Source organism: Perca flavescens, chromosome 10, assembly GCF_004354835.1.
Source record: "Perca flavescens isolate YP-PL-M2 chromosome 10, PFLA_1.0, whole genome shotgun sequence".
NCBI classification, from domain to species: Eukaryota; Metazoa; Chordata; class Actinopteri; order Perciformes; family Percidae; genus Perca; species Perca flavescens.
The window spans coordinates 18,326,558-18,339,516 of record NC_041340.1 but is presented as its reverse complement, the minus strand read 5'-3'; positions in this window follow the sequence as shown (position 1 = coordinate 18,339,516).

Sequence of the window (12,959 nt, the reverse complement as noted above, 5' to 3'; positions counted from 1 at the left end):
CAGTCCCAGCTGTCAGCACTTTGATTTGATTGTAGAATGTGTCAATCAAGCCGGGGCACGTTGTGCAAAATCTAATTCTAGTCACTCGTTATTTTAGCTCCCACCGAGCTCTTTGACTGTAACACAGAACCAAGGAACCCAGGGCGAAACTGACCAGCGCATCTGATCTTTGTTCCATCTACCAAGCAAACTGAACATGAAAGCACAAACATTATTTAAAACAACTTGTTCTAGATCCCTTTGAATATTCTTGCTCCTAGCAGTAAATACTTGCATGGCATGTGAGATTATACTCTCTTTTTTTTTTATATTCAAGATGTAAAAACTCTGCATTAAAACTGCCAGCGCTGAGACACAGCACTGTGGGAATCTCTCCTCTGGATAACTTTAGTGGTGTGGTGGTTCTGCAGGTTTAAGAGTTCAGGTCTCTGTCAAACATCAAACTGGTGTCACAAATAGGATGTGAATCAAAACCACTCAGACTCATTCATCTGGTCAGAAAGAGAACTTGCTCTAAACTTTTCTTTTTTTTGCTCATCCTTGTCTGTCCTTCCAGGCAGACACAAGCATGCCTTGCTGGAGTTTGTTTTGGTCCAGTCTTGTCTTAATGTGCTCAAATGGTGAAAGACAAAAAAAGGAATTAAAGCAAAGAAAACTCAGACAGCGTGACGGAATGAAGAAATAGCATCATATTACCATGGGGTTCTTAAGAGGACCGTAAAAAGATATGTATGATATGCACTGTGTACTTTCCAGGCCTGGAATGGGAAAATGTTTGGTTCTGCCTTTTCCTACGCTTTTGAAATGGTGCACTGTGGGAAAGGAAAAAACAAAATGGTCCAGTGTTTGTGAGAATTTTAGGAAAGCAAAAGCGGAAGTTGTGAATAAGTGGGAGCCTGAGGAGTCTGTATTGTGTCTGTGCAGGTGTTAATAACACACTATAGAGGTGAAACAATAAAGTGGTCTGCTTATGAATGTCTGTATGTCTGTGTATCTGTGTGTGTGTGTGTGTGTGTGTGTGTGTGTGTTCTTTTATCAACCCTGTCCCCTAAACTGTAGTCTCAATTACGTTTCCAGGGAAATTCTCCCAGATTAAACGTCTCGTAACAGCAACAGGCGCACGTTGTGAGACGGTCGCAGGTTTAAATATGTGGTTTTAACGTTGTGGATTGAAACAAAAGTACTTGGTTATGTTTAGAAAAAGGTCATGGTTTATGATAAAATAAGTATGTTTGCTACGTAACTAAAGTAACATATGTATGCTAAGTACGTTTGTACTTAACTTATACGTAAGTTAATATAAGTCAACATTGACTTTTGGTTTCACATGGGACACAAACAGCTGTCTCCTGGATGAAAGTCCCATGTTTGTTTGACCCATCCATCCACCCGGACATTCTCTCTATGCCGACTTTGAACGCGGACTTTGATTAAAAATGTCTAAAACAAACGTAATCTAAAACAAAATATGTTTCCCTCATTGAGAATGCAGTTTTGGTGTATGGAAACGTAATTTTTAGGAGACAGGGCTGTCCTTTATAGCTCAGATCTACTGTTTTATATGGTCACATTGTGGAGAATTGCCTCTGATTTGGGGTGAACACCATTGAAAAAATGAAACCAATTCATCTACATTTCAGGTTTTTGGTTAAGGTAAAAAAAAAAAAAAAAAAAACAAGGCTTGCAATATTCTGTATTTTTGTTGTTGTCTACAAATCCCATGAAAAGCCCCAAAACCAACAATGATTAGACCCTTTTTAGGGTCTGTTAGTGACAGAGGACAAACAATTACCATCAACAAAAACATAGTTTTGGCCAATCAGAGGTGGTTGTGCCAGACTTCCGCCTTTGGCTGAGTCTCTATCTAATCTGTCAGAGGGAGAGCAGGAGTGCAGTTGTGAAGTTTAACATTGGTAGTCCCCAGAGAAGAAGTTGGTAATTTCATGGCGCAGATTAGAACCCAAACTGAAACGTAAGCAACTAAAATTGCTGAATGTTAGAACATTGTGTCAAATTGGTCGTTATTAGGCCTACTGTGATTTAAAAAGTGTCAGGTTTAGTTCCGTCGTAGTGTCAAAACATTAGCTGACGTTGTTGTTCAGTAGCTAGCTCAGGGATTATCATATAATGAAATTACTGATTTAGCGGGGGGAGGGGGTAACTTTAACAAGGCACTGTATCTGTGTCACATTCTCATTAGAAGCAGTCATTGGAAACTGATCGGAAAAGGGCAGGCACTTAAAAAAAAATACCTAGCCGGTAATTGGATGAACCATCTATCTATCACGTTCACCTTTGTTATTTTGAACAAACTGTCGCGGCCGTCACACACACCTACACCCTGCCCATAGCTGCCAGTAGCTCCTCACTGGACGCCGATTGGTTCGGACACAAACGCATTACAGTCTTGCATTGCCCGACCTATTTCCACAGTGGTGCAGAGTAGGCTAAGGTCTGGCTACACCACAGATACAAAAAGGCGAAAAAAAATGTGTTGTTTGCATTTCTTTAAACCAATCACAATCGTCTTGGGCAGTGTTAAGCTCCGGACGTAGATACGGTGGCTCTGCAAAATGGTCTAAGGAAGGAATTTGTTTTGGTGGAACATATGCACCCCGCCACAGAAAACGCCACATACAATATTAAATAAAGTTAATGTAACTATTCACACAATACAGTAACGTGAGCTAAATTAGCTGGATACATGGTTAAATGTAATTTTGTCCACAGCAAATACGTACCTGCCAAGTGCGATTATCGTGGAAATGTACTGCCGTTGATCCAGACTATTTGAAGCCTGACAAGAAAGATTTTCGTGTGATGCGTGACCCCATGATTCTCGCGTGATTTCATGATATAGCAAGAATCCAGCTGCCGTGCAAGGTGAAAAATTAGGTATAAAAAAATCTCAAACAGAATAGTGCATTTGTTGGGGACTGTTTGGTGCTCTTATGAGTACTCAAATGCAGGACGGTGTATGTCCTCAAATCAAAATACTCAAAACGTCATCATAATAAAGGAAGATGTCACCCAGTGCAACAATGGCTCATGTATATGTTTTAAGACAACAATAGAGGTCTATGAAACAGAGGAATAAGCTTTATTAGGACTTGGCTACACAGACAATGGTTATTAGACGGTTACATTTAGACTTTTCATGTGATTTGTTGACAATAAAGAAAAATATAGAATATCATAAGACTTATTTTTAAGGTTTTTTTAAGGGTTGTGGCATATAAGGTTAAGATTATTGGTAGATCTCCAGGGAATGAATGTAAGTCAACGTCTCTTCATAAGTGACAAAAACAAGTGTGCGACTGTGTGCGTATGTGTGAGGGAGTCTGTAGTCCTTCCATAATCTTCTGTCTTTGTGCGTCGCGCAGACAGTTTAAAAGCTTTCTATTTACCTTTCGCACCATTCTCCCATTTTCAGGTCGCGGAGTGGGATTGAGGTGTGTGTGTGTGTGTGTGTGTGTGTGTGTGTGTGTGTGTGTGTGTGTGTGTGTGTGTGTGTGTGTGTGTGTGTGTGTCTGTGCATGCGTGCGTGTGTGCGTGCGTGTGTGAGAAAGAGTGATACAGAGCACTGTAAGTCCTCCCGGTGTGGGTGGACAGCTGGTCCAAAACAGGCATTTTAGTCTCTAACAAACCGTAATACGTCAAACATGTAATGTAGACCGCGACACAGCAACATGTAAAACGCCTCATTGACTCCCACCCAAGGCCTCGGGGAAAAGAAAAGAGAAGAAAAAAAACTTTTTGCTCACACACAACTGCAACCATTAATCATAAGTGAAATTTTACGAGGGATGGGGAGGAATATGATTGTCATAAAATGAGCAAAACAAATGCACAGAGGGAAGTTCCGGGCTAAAACTGCTGGAACACCTCAGGATAGCTTGGCTCGAGGAACAAAGGTGCTGAGATATACCCTGTGTTTGGATGAGTGTGTTTACCCCGCGCTGTTTCGTTTCCCCCTCTGTTTTGAATTTGTGCGTCTGTGCTTTTGCCAGGATGCATGTCAGTTATCAGACTTATTAGATGCCATCAAACGTCTGCTCTATCATCTTTCTGTCATCTGGCTCGGCTTTCTCTTTCTCTCTCCTTTATAGTAGCACTTGCTTGTTTTCTCTTTTCATCACTTTCTCCCCACATAACCTTAAAAACATACCTTAATTGTAAACGTTGACAAGACTGACAGGCACTGAGAATGAGAACAGAGAGCGAGAAAGAGAAAGAAAAGCACGAGCACAGCAAATATATAAAATTGGGGTTCCCAGATAGCTCAGCTGGTAGTGCGGGTCCCCATCTATCTGTAAGATTACTCCTTGACGCAGCAGGCCCAGGTTCAACTCCAACCTGCGGCCCTTTGCTACATGTCATTCCCCCTCTCTCTCCCTTTTGATTTCTTCTGCTGTCCTGTCAATAAAGGCCTAAAAATGCCTAAACAATTGCAGCAACGCCTGATTTTCCAGATTACACAGACATGAGGTGTCAACATGGTTTGTCTTGTAATATGTTGTTATTTTAGATGTGAGCCTGCTGACCAATCCTCAGAGCAAACTGAGCAATTTTATCAAACGTTGAGTTCTTAATGGGCTTTAAGCGTGACAAATCTGAACATGTTACTCAAGTTTGAGGTGATTAAAGATGGAAATCTGCACTCAGTCTAATTGTCCCTGACAGTAATCTGCAAATGTCTTTTACATCATCTCTCATAATCTATCATGAATGAGCTCGCAGACCAAATCAGTTTGAACACTTATGTGGATATTGGGCAAAGTTTCAACAGGTGAGGAAGATAGTCTGGTGGGTGTGGAAGTCAAGTTGTCTGCTGTCACATCGGCCATAAGAAGTTGATAAATTGACATTATGAATCAAGGCTTGGGTTTCTTTCTGAGGCCAAAGTTTACCTTTTGCACGTGTGATGTCACTACTTTTCATAGTCGGGTAAGACTTCTGCAAGACACCCACACGACCATACACGAACATCCACCCATACAAGCCATTCAACCATCAGATGAATGAACACCCAGCTCCATTTTCTCCCTAATTGCTTTTGAAAACATGTCGGGGAGCTGAGCAACATGGGGGATGACAGCTCCTGGTGTTTTCCTAAGGGACTAAGTCAACAAGCACAGACAGTGACATGAAAGCGCTCACACACCTCTGTGGTTTTGCTCACTCACACGGACGACCAATTGATTAACTCATAAATCAACCTCATCCCAGGCCCCAGGCCCTGGAGCGCCCCTTCACCTCCACCCCCACCAACCCCAAAAAAACGGCGGTGAGAAGCTGCAGCCCAACCCTGCGCCCTCCAGCTAAGTAAGTGGAGGCGGTATGTTTCAGCTCATGGCAGAAACCCAGCAGGAGGGAGAGGCCAGGTGGGGCAGGTATAGTGGGTGCTATGGAGTAAAAACAAATTAGGGTGGGGTCATGGAAACGACAGGTATAGGATTAGTATGTATTATTAAAATGACAGGGAGGGATGGAGAAAGAAAACACAGAGGGGCTTAAAGAGGGATACAAATGTGTTAAAAAGACAAAGGAGAAGATCTGAATCAAACGCTGTGTAGTGCTGCCAAAACGAGGAGAAACGAGGGGAGACAGATATGGAGAGAAAGAAGGAGAGAAAGCATAGAGGAATGCAGTAAATCCCTAAGCGACTGAACAATCCTCTGGAGAAAGAAAAGAGGAATTTTTATGTGCTGCAGGTGAGCAGAACAGAGAGGGAGGGAGGGAGGGAGGGAGATGGAAGAGGAGACGAGGAGACAGTTGGAAGGAGACAGATGGAAAAAGTGAATGCGGGGGTGGCCGAGGGAATTTGAGGAAAGCGTGAAAGGGTTTGATTGTAGCAGAGAAAAGGGGACCCATGGGGTGAAAATGAAGCAAAAGTGACACAAAATGACTACTCATGCAGTTAGAGATAGGATGGCATACGGATGGACACATTGAAGGAAGGCAGAGGGACATATGGAAAAAAGATTGGGAGACAGAGTGTGAACAAAAAGAAGGATAAATAGAGAGAAAGACAGACAGGGAGGAAGAGGAGGTCTGAGAACGTCTCGACCAGCGCATCTGTGTATCTTAAAGGCATACACAGGTTTTTGGGAGATTGGTCAGCTTCAATGATGAGATCACATTGAATCATGTTGAATGCTATCTGGGTATAAGGAACACTTTATTTGTATGGCCTGTTGACTGATATATCATTACTTCAGTAGTCCATTTATACTTTTAGGTGCTTTGGAGGAGAACGTGTACTGGTTCATATTACTGCATTTGATTTAAACCAGACAACACTGCATTTCCTAACGCTTGTGATATATTCAGATTTTGCAACTTTCTAACTAACATAAATATTTTGTGTTCTGTGATTCTGTTACATGAGTACTAAGCCACAACAAGAGTGAAGTGTAAACAGGTGTTTTACCTCTGCATCCAATCTCATAATGTACAAGCAAAACTTCTTTTAGCAACTTACTTTAGGTTTTCTTGTACTGATATCTTCAATGTTCCACAACATAAAAACAAGTGAGTCTCTCATATAATTATAGAATACTTTTACATTGTGGCCAGTCTCAATTATTTTACTTTTTTTCAGTTCAGTCAAGAAGTAGGGCTATAAATACTGTGATATACTTGTCACATGTAAACGCAGAGGTACAATTTCAGTAAAATGTAATTCCATCAATTCCTTCAACTTGTGCATGATTCAACATACAGTAAATGTGGCCGTCAGATCAGCACACAGAAAAAGAGTCAACCTGTTGAATGGCACCAGCTCTCCACGATCCAGGCTCGTCGGAAAGGACAACACAGCTCCTGAGATCCTGCTGGAAACAGGCACGGAGGCACAGAGGCCAGCGAGCCCCCTTCCCGACGCCTGCACACTAGCTAGCAGGATGTCCAGCAGATGTCACAGTCGGTGTTCAATTCCTCAACTGTTAACAAAGCATCATCTTTAGCTTTAGCTAATTGTTAGCTGTGCGTACAAAGGAATTATCTTATGATTGCAGAAATGCTTGACCTTTGGTATGCCTACATTTTTATACACAAAGGCTCTTACCTTTGATATTTTGTCAAAGAGTCTAATATTTTTTTAATGTACTTGCTCATCTGTTGACTATTCAAGCATTGAAAGTACTTTGACTTCCAGTTACAGTGTCGATAGTGAGCGATCCAGACTTACAATACAACTTTTAGAAAGAATAAATAGGCTAGTCCTTAAGTTGTAACAATCTTACACATGAAAGTCTGTTTAAAACTATTGCGGAGTACTGCTGTTTAGGTAAAAACAGGTGTATAAAGCCAGATGGAGCTGCGTGAAGTCTCATAAATTGCATCAAGTAATGTCCCAAATCTCCAACCTACAGTACAGGCCAAAAGTTTGGACACACCTTCTCATTCAATGTGTTTCTTTATTTTCATGACTATTTACATTGTAGATTCTCACTGAAGGCATCAAAACTATGAATGAACACATATGGAATTATGTACTTAACAAAAATGTGTGAAATAACTGAAAACATGTCTTATATTTTAGATTCTTCAAAGTAGCCACCCTTTGCTCTGATTACTACTTTGCACACTCTTGGCATTCTCTTGATGAGCTTCAAGAGGTAGTCACCTGAAATGGTTTTCACTTCACAGGTGTGCTTTGTCAGGGTTAATTAGTGGAATTTGTTCCCTTATTAATAAAAAAGCAAAGGGTGGCTACTTTGAAGAATCTAAAATATAAGACATGTTTTCAGTTATTTCACACTTTTTTGTTAAGTACATACTTCCATATGTGTTCATTCATAGTTTTGATGCCTTCAGTGAGAATCTACAATGTAAATAGTCATGAAAATAAAAAGGAAACACATTGAATGAGAAGGTGTGTCCAAACTTTTGGCCTGTACTGTAACTGTTCACTAAGAGGAACGTGTGTAATAAAAATGATGATATCTTTGCTCGTCCTGCATCCATTTAGATTTTCTTTTTAAACTGTCCATCGTAAGTCAGACAATGTTATAAGAGTGCAGTGCTTTTTTTATAGCCTACATTTTGAGATGGTGCCAGTAGCCTACTATCATTCAACAGGATGTATTTGTATTTTGTATACTTGACCACAGGGAACACAGAGATTCTTCAAGATTAAAAGGAGGTAATGTGTGGAGCGAAGGAGCCAGAAAAAAGACCAGAAGAGGTGCTCTCCATGAGCAAATAAAAGCTCTTCAACAAGGTGGCCTGCACATCGGCTCCACTGTAGGTCGTAAGACTTATATCATGGCTTGCCAGGCACACAGACAGGCCTGTCTGAGCAGCAGAGCCTTCTTTTGTTAGCAGCTGCCTGATAGACCGAACAAGTCAATAATGTCGATGCCTTGTCACTCACAGTATCAGTTATTATAGAAGGACTTGCCAGCTGAGTCATACAAACGGGGCTCGGCGATCCTGTTGCGTATTAGTTACAGCAATTTGTCTCTGCTTTGCTGACAGAGAGAGACAGACAGAAAGAGAGCTGAGTGATGGCTGTTAGATAGCTACGCATGACAAGCCTCATTCCAACAAAGTTCTGACACATAGAGATGATTCACGCACGTGCTGCGCTTGCAAGCCCACGCAAACAATACACACAGATAAACACACACACACACACACACACACACTCACACAGACCAAACAAAGCTGCCTTTGTTGACTGATGGCGGCCCCTCAGTCTTTGCTTACTGAATGTAAAAAACACAAGTCTTACAGTTTTTACAATCACTTTGCTACTAATTTCAGAACCTTGACGTAATTTTTAAAAACTCTAGACACAAAACTCAAAACCAATGATCAAAATGCACATTTTTAAAAACTCTAACACTTTTTTCAATTCTTGGATACAATACACATAAACCAAAGATCATTTGTTCATTTAATAAAGATCACCTGTTCAATATGACACAATTGTCTATTCATTCCATTACAATCATCTAACTATCAATCGATACAACTACTCAAAATGATAAGTAACTGTTGCATTACTCTTAATGACTAGTTGTATGGAAACAGACAAACAATATTCCATGTTTAGATCATGAAAGTTTCAAGATAACGAGATTCATTGTCACCAATTAGTGTGGAGCAGGAACCAATTAGACTACATTATCTATGGATGTAATATTTTATCATCATTCTTTACTGTAATGTATTACTGTTTATCAGACACTGTTTCTATGGTCCCATGTACCATCTTTGAGACTATTTACAGTATTGACAATACTGCACTGTATGCATGCAGGCCTATATATATATATATATATATATATATATATATATATACGTATTGTGAGGCCTCTGGTGATTCCCACCCCTAATACGATATCATCACGATACTTATGTCATGATACAATATTATTGCGATTTTAAACATATTGCAATATTCTGTGATATATTGCAATGTATTACCTTTTTTCAAACTTCAAATTTTTCCCAATTTCAAATGATGTCCCCAAAGGAAAATGTTGTCAACATCTGTTTTATTGAAAAAGATAAATTTCTCTGTTTGTTCATCTCACTTCAATTTTATTGCTGCAAAATGGGATTGTCAAGCAGACAGACTGACCAACACATATATCATAAAAGATCGATACTTGGCATCTGTGTATCGATACAGTATTGCCACGAAAAATATTGCGACACTATACTGTATCGATTTTTTTCCCCCACCCCTAGTATATATACATATACATATATACTTGTACCACATTGTTCGTCATGCCCGAAGGTTTTTTCCAAGATGTTTGGCTAATTGCAATGTAGATGACAACCTGTGGTCAAATCCACAAGACAGAGTTGATGAAGATGTAGAAGTACAGTAATCACTTCTTTGTTTTGCTTTTTACAGTACAAGCAAGTTGAGGAACACTGCATTTGATGTTTTACAGTACTGTCTTTTCTATTTTGTAGCTAATTATTTTGCTTTGATTCAAGTAAAACTATGTTGTGATACTGTATTGTTTTTCATCAATATATTTCAGGTTATGGTCAATGAATCCATTGTCTGTAGTTTTCTCTCTACTACTGCAATACTTTTACAGGGACGTATTTACATCTAGTACCATAATGAAACATGTACCACCTATTTTGTACTACAATATTTAATGATTGTACGAACGATGACCCAGTGAAACTATGTGTAGCTTGTGTGTGGGTGATCTAAAGTAACGTTTCAATGGTATTTCACAATCAATTTGTCTTTTGAACCAGTGATTGTGCAAGTGCAAGATTTATTTAAAGATATGAATGCACAATGCAATGTTTTGAACATTGGACAGCCTGTGTTACAAGTGATGATCGTTGTGAGTTTTATGTCTAGAATTTTGAAAAATGACGTCAAGGTTCTGAAATTAGTAGCAAAGTGATTGTAAAAAACTGTATATGTGTATAAGTGTGTGTATACATATGTGTCACTTCTCTGTCAGCGTTAACCCTTTCACCCACTTAGTGAGAGTGTGTGTGATGATGTGTCAGCGTTGACACAGTTGACCTCCCATTTCAGTCACATCCTGCTCAGCTAATGCTGCTTTTTAAAGTTCATGCGGGCACTTGTTTGTCAGCACATGGTCCACATATGTGTGTGTGTGCGTGCGTGCGTGCGTGCGTTTGTGCGTGCATGCTTGCGTGCGTGCGTGCGTACGTGTGAGCGTGCGTGTGTGTGTGTGGGTTTGTCAGGGCAGACGTGTGTGGTTGTGTGCAGGTGTGTACCTCGGAGGTGATAGAAAGGAGATTCTCATTGATCCTTTAATATCTGGCCTGGGGGCGAGGAGAGGAAGCCAAAGAGCTGCAGAGCATGTGGGAAAAAAGCCTAGTTAAGAGCAATAAAGCCAAACAAGAAAGAAAGAAAAAAGATAACGAATGAGGAAGCGATTAAAGAGTGGGTATGGAAGACAAGAGCAAAAACGATAAGAGGCAGAGGCGGTGACAGAGACAGGGAGCGCGGCGGCCTTGAAACACAGACACAACAAGAGAGCCGGGCGGTTGGTGGGATTATGAGGAGGTGTGTTTGTACCTGTGCCTGTTTCATGTAAATCCCTCACTGTGACAGGTCAGAGGGATGTTTTCGGGGGGGAAGAGGAGCTTCGTGAGATAGTGTGATGAGAAAAGAAAGCAAAGTGGGAGGAGGGATGATGCAGTGGGAGGTGGGAAGAGAGAGATGAAAGGAAAAATGAGAGATCGTAAATTTTCACCCGGACAGACAAATAAAAACTCTCTCATACCCCGCCTCTCTCGTTCTATTTTTTGTCATGAATGTGAGCCGGTCTTTGTTTTCCAGAAAACACCCCGACCCCAAACTCCTCTCCCCTTGTGCCAATCACCCGAAACCATCCCTATAAAACTGAAACCATTGCAAACAAAAATCCCATAAGCATTTCTTTTTTGTCTCTCCCCCGATGGGCTCCCAAATGACCAATAACACCACGCTCTGTACAAAAGCTAGTATTTATTCTATTTTGAGTTACAATACAGTATATTCACACTGGATTTAACAATAAATAAACATCTTGTTCAATAAATATTAGAGATATGATCCATAACCTTTAGCCATATCATCCAAGGCACATTGTAAAGACATAACACAAGATTTATTCTGGAAAAGAAATTAAGCCATCTGTGAGTTGCCAAAGAAAAAAGAATCTGATTTCATGATTTAAAAGGCACAAACAATTCACATCAATGTGTCTAATGGTTTGTGTTTAAAGTAATAGTTTGGGATTTTTGCATTATTTCTGAGAGTTAGATGAGAAGATTGATTACCGTGTACCTTATATCTGTTAAACATAACTGTTAAATGTTAAATATAATCCCTATACACAAACAGAAAATGACAATTTGTGGTGATAGAGGGAGTAACATGCCACATCCATCTGCCCACCACAGATGGTTAAAATTAACACACATTAAAAGTTTTATGGTTTTATGTTTCGTAGCTCAGAACAGTGAGTTCCTGCAGTCTCCGCTGGTTGCCAAGCAACCTCACCGTGACCACAAGTTTCCACAATGGCAACTTGTTGTTTTATACCTTTGTTTTTGTCTGGATTAAACAAACAAGATATTACATGTTAATTAGTGAGCTTAACCCTCGTATTATGTTGAAAAAAAATTACATTGATGATGTAATGGGTCAAAATGACCCATACAGTGTAAATACACTCAAAACTAACTTTTTTTCCTTATCACAAACATTTTAGTGAAAATATTTCCGGTATACACTTGCATATTCCATGCATAGCTAGATTTGGCATCCTAGGACGCCCATATTTTGATGCCATACTTGGCAGGCTTGTTGGGCATGTACTGTCAGAAGGGACAGGGCCCCCTGAATGGAACAAGGTGTTCATCTACAGTGACATGGGGACCAGGATTGTACAAGACAGGTAAAAATTTGACTCATTTATCCCATACATCTCTGATCTCAGCTAGTTTGTCTCTTTCACGTCGATCAGCTCTAGTGTTGTGGAACACCCAAGCTTTTGTATGAATTGACTCCAAAGACGTTGTTGTTAGAAATATTGGCCTTCCACTCTCGTCATTCCACAGACTGGCAGTTGCTTCTCCCTTTGACTTGTACACTCCAGCTAATACTATTCAATTTAATTAAATTCAATTTCATTTATAGTATCAAATCATAACAAGAGTTATCTTGAGACACTTTACAGATAGAGTAGGTCTAGACCACACTCTATAAATTCCAAAACCCCAACAATTACAGTAATTCCCTCAAGAGAAAGCATTATCAGTGGCTGTTGCGACAGTGGCGAGGAAAAACTCCCTTTTAGGAAGAAACCTCGGCAGACCCAGACTCTTGGTAGGCGGTGTCTGACGGGGCTGGTTGCTGATGTGACGAACGGTGGCAATAATAGTCACATTAGAGATAATGGAACAGTGACTTCGAGGTAGTCATGGAAGTTCATGTCATAGCAGGGCAT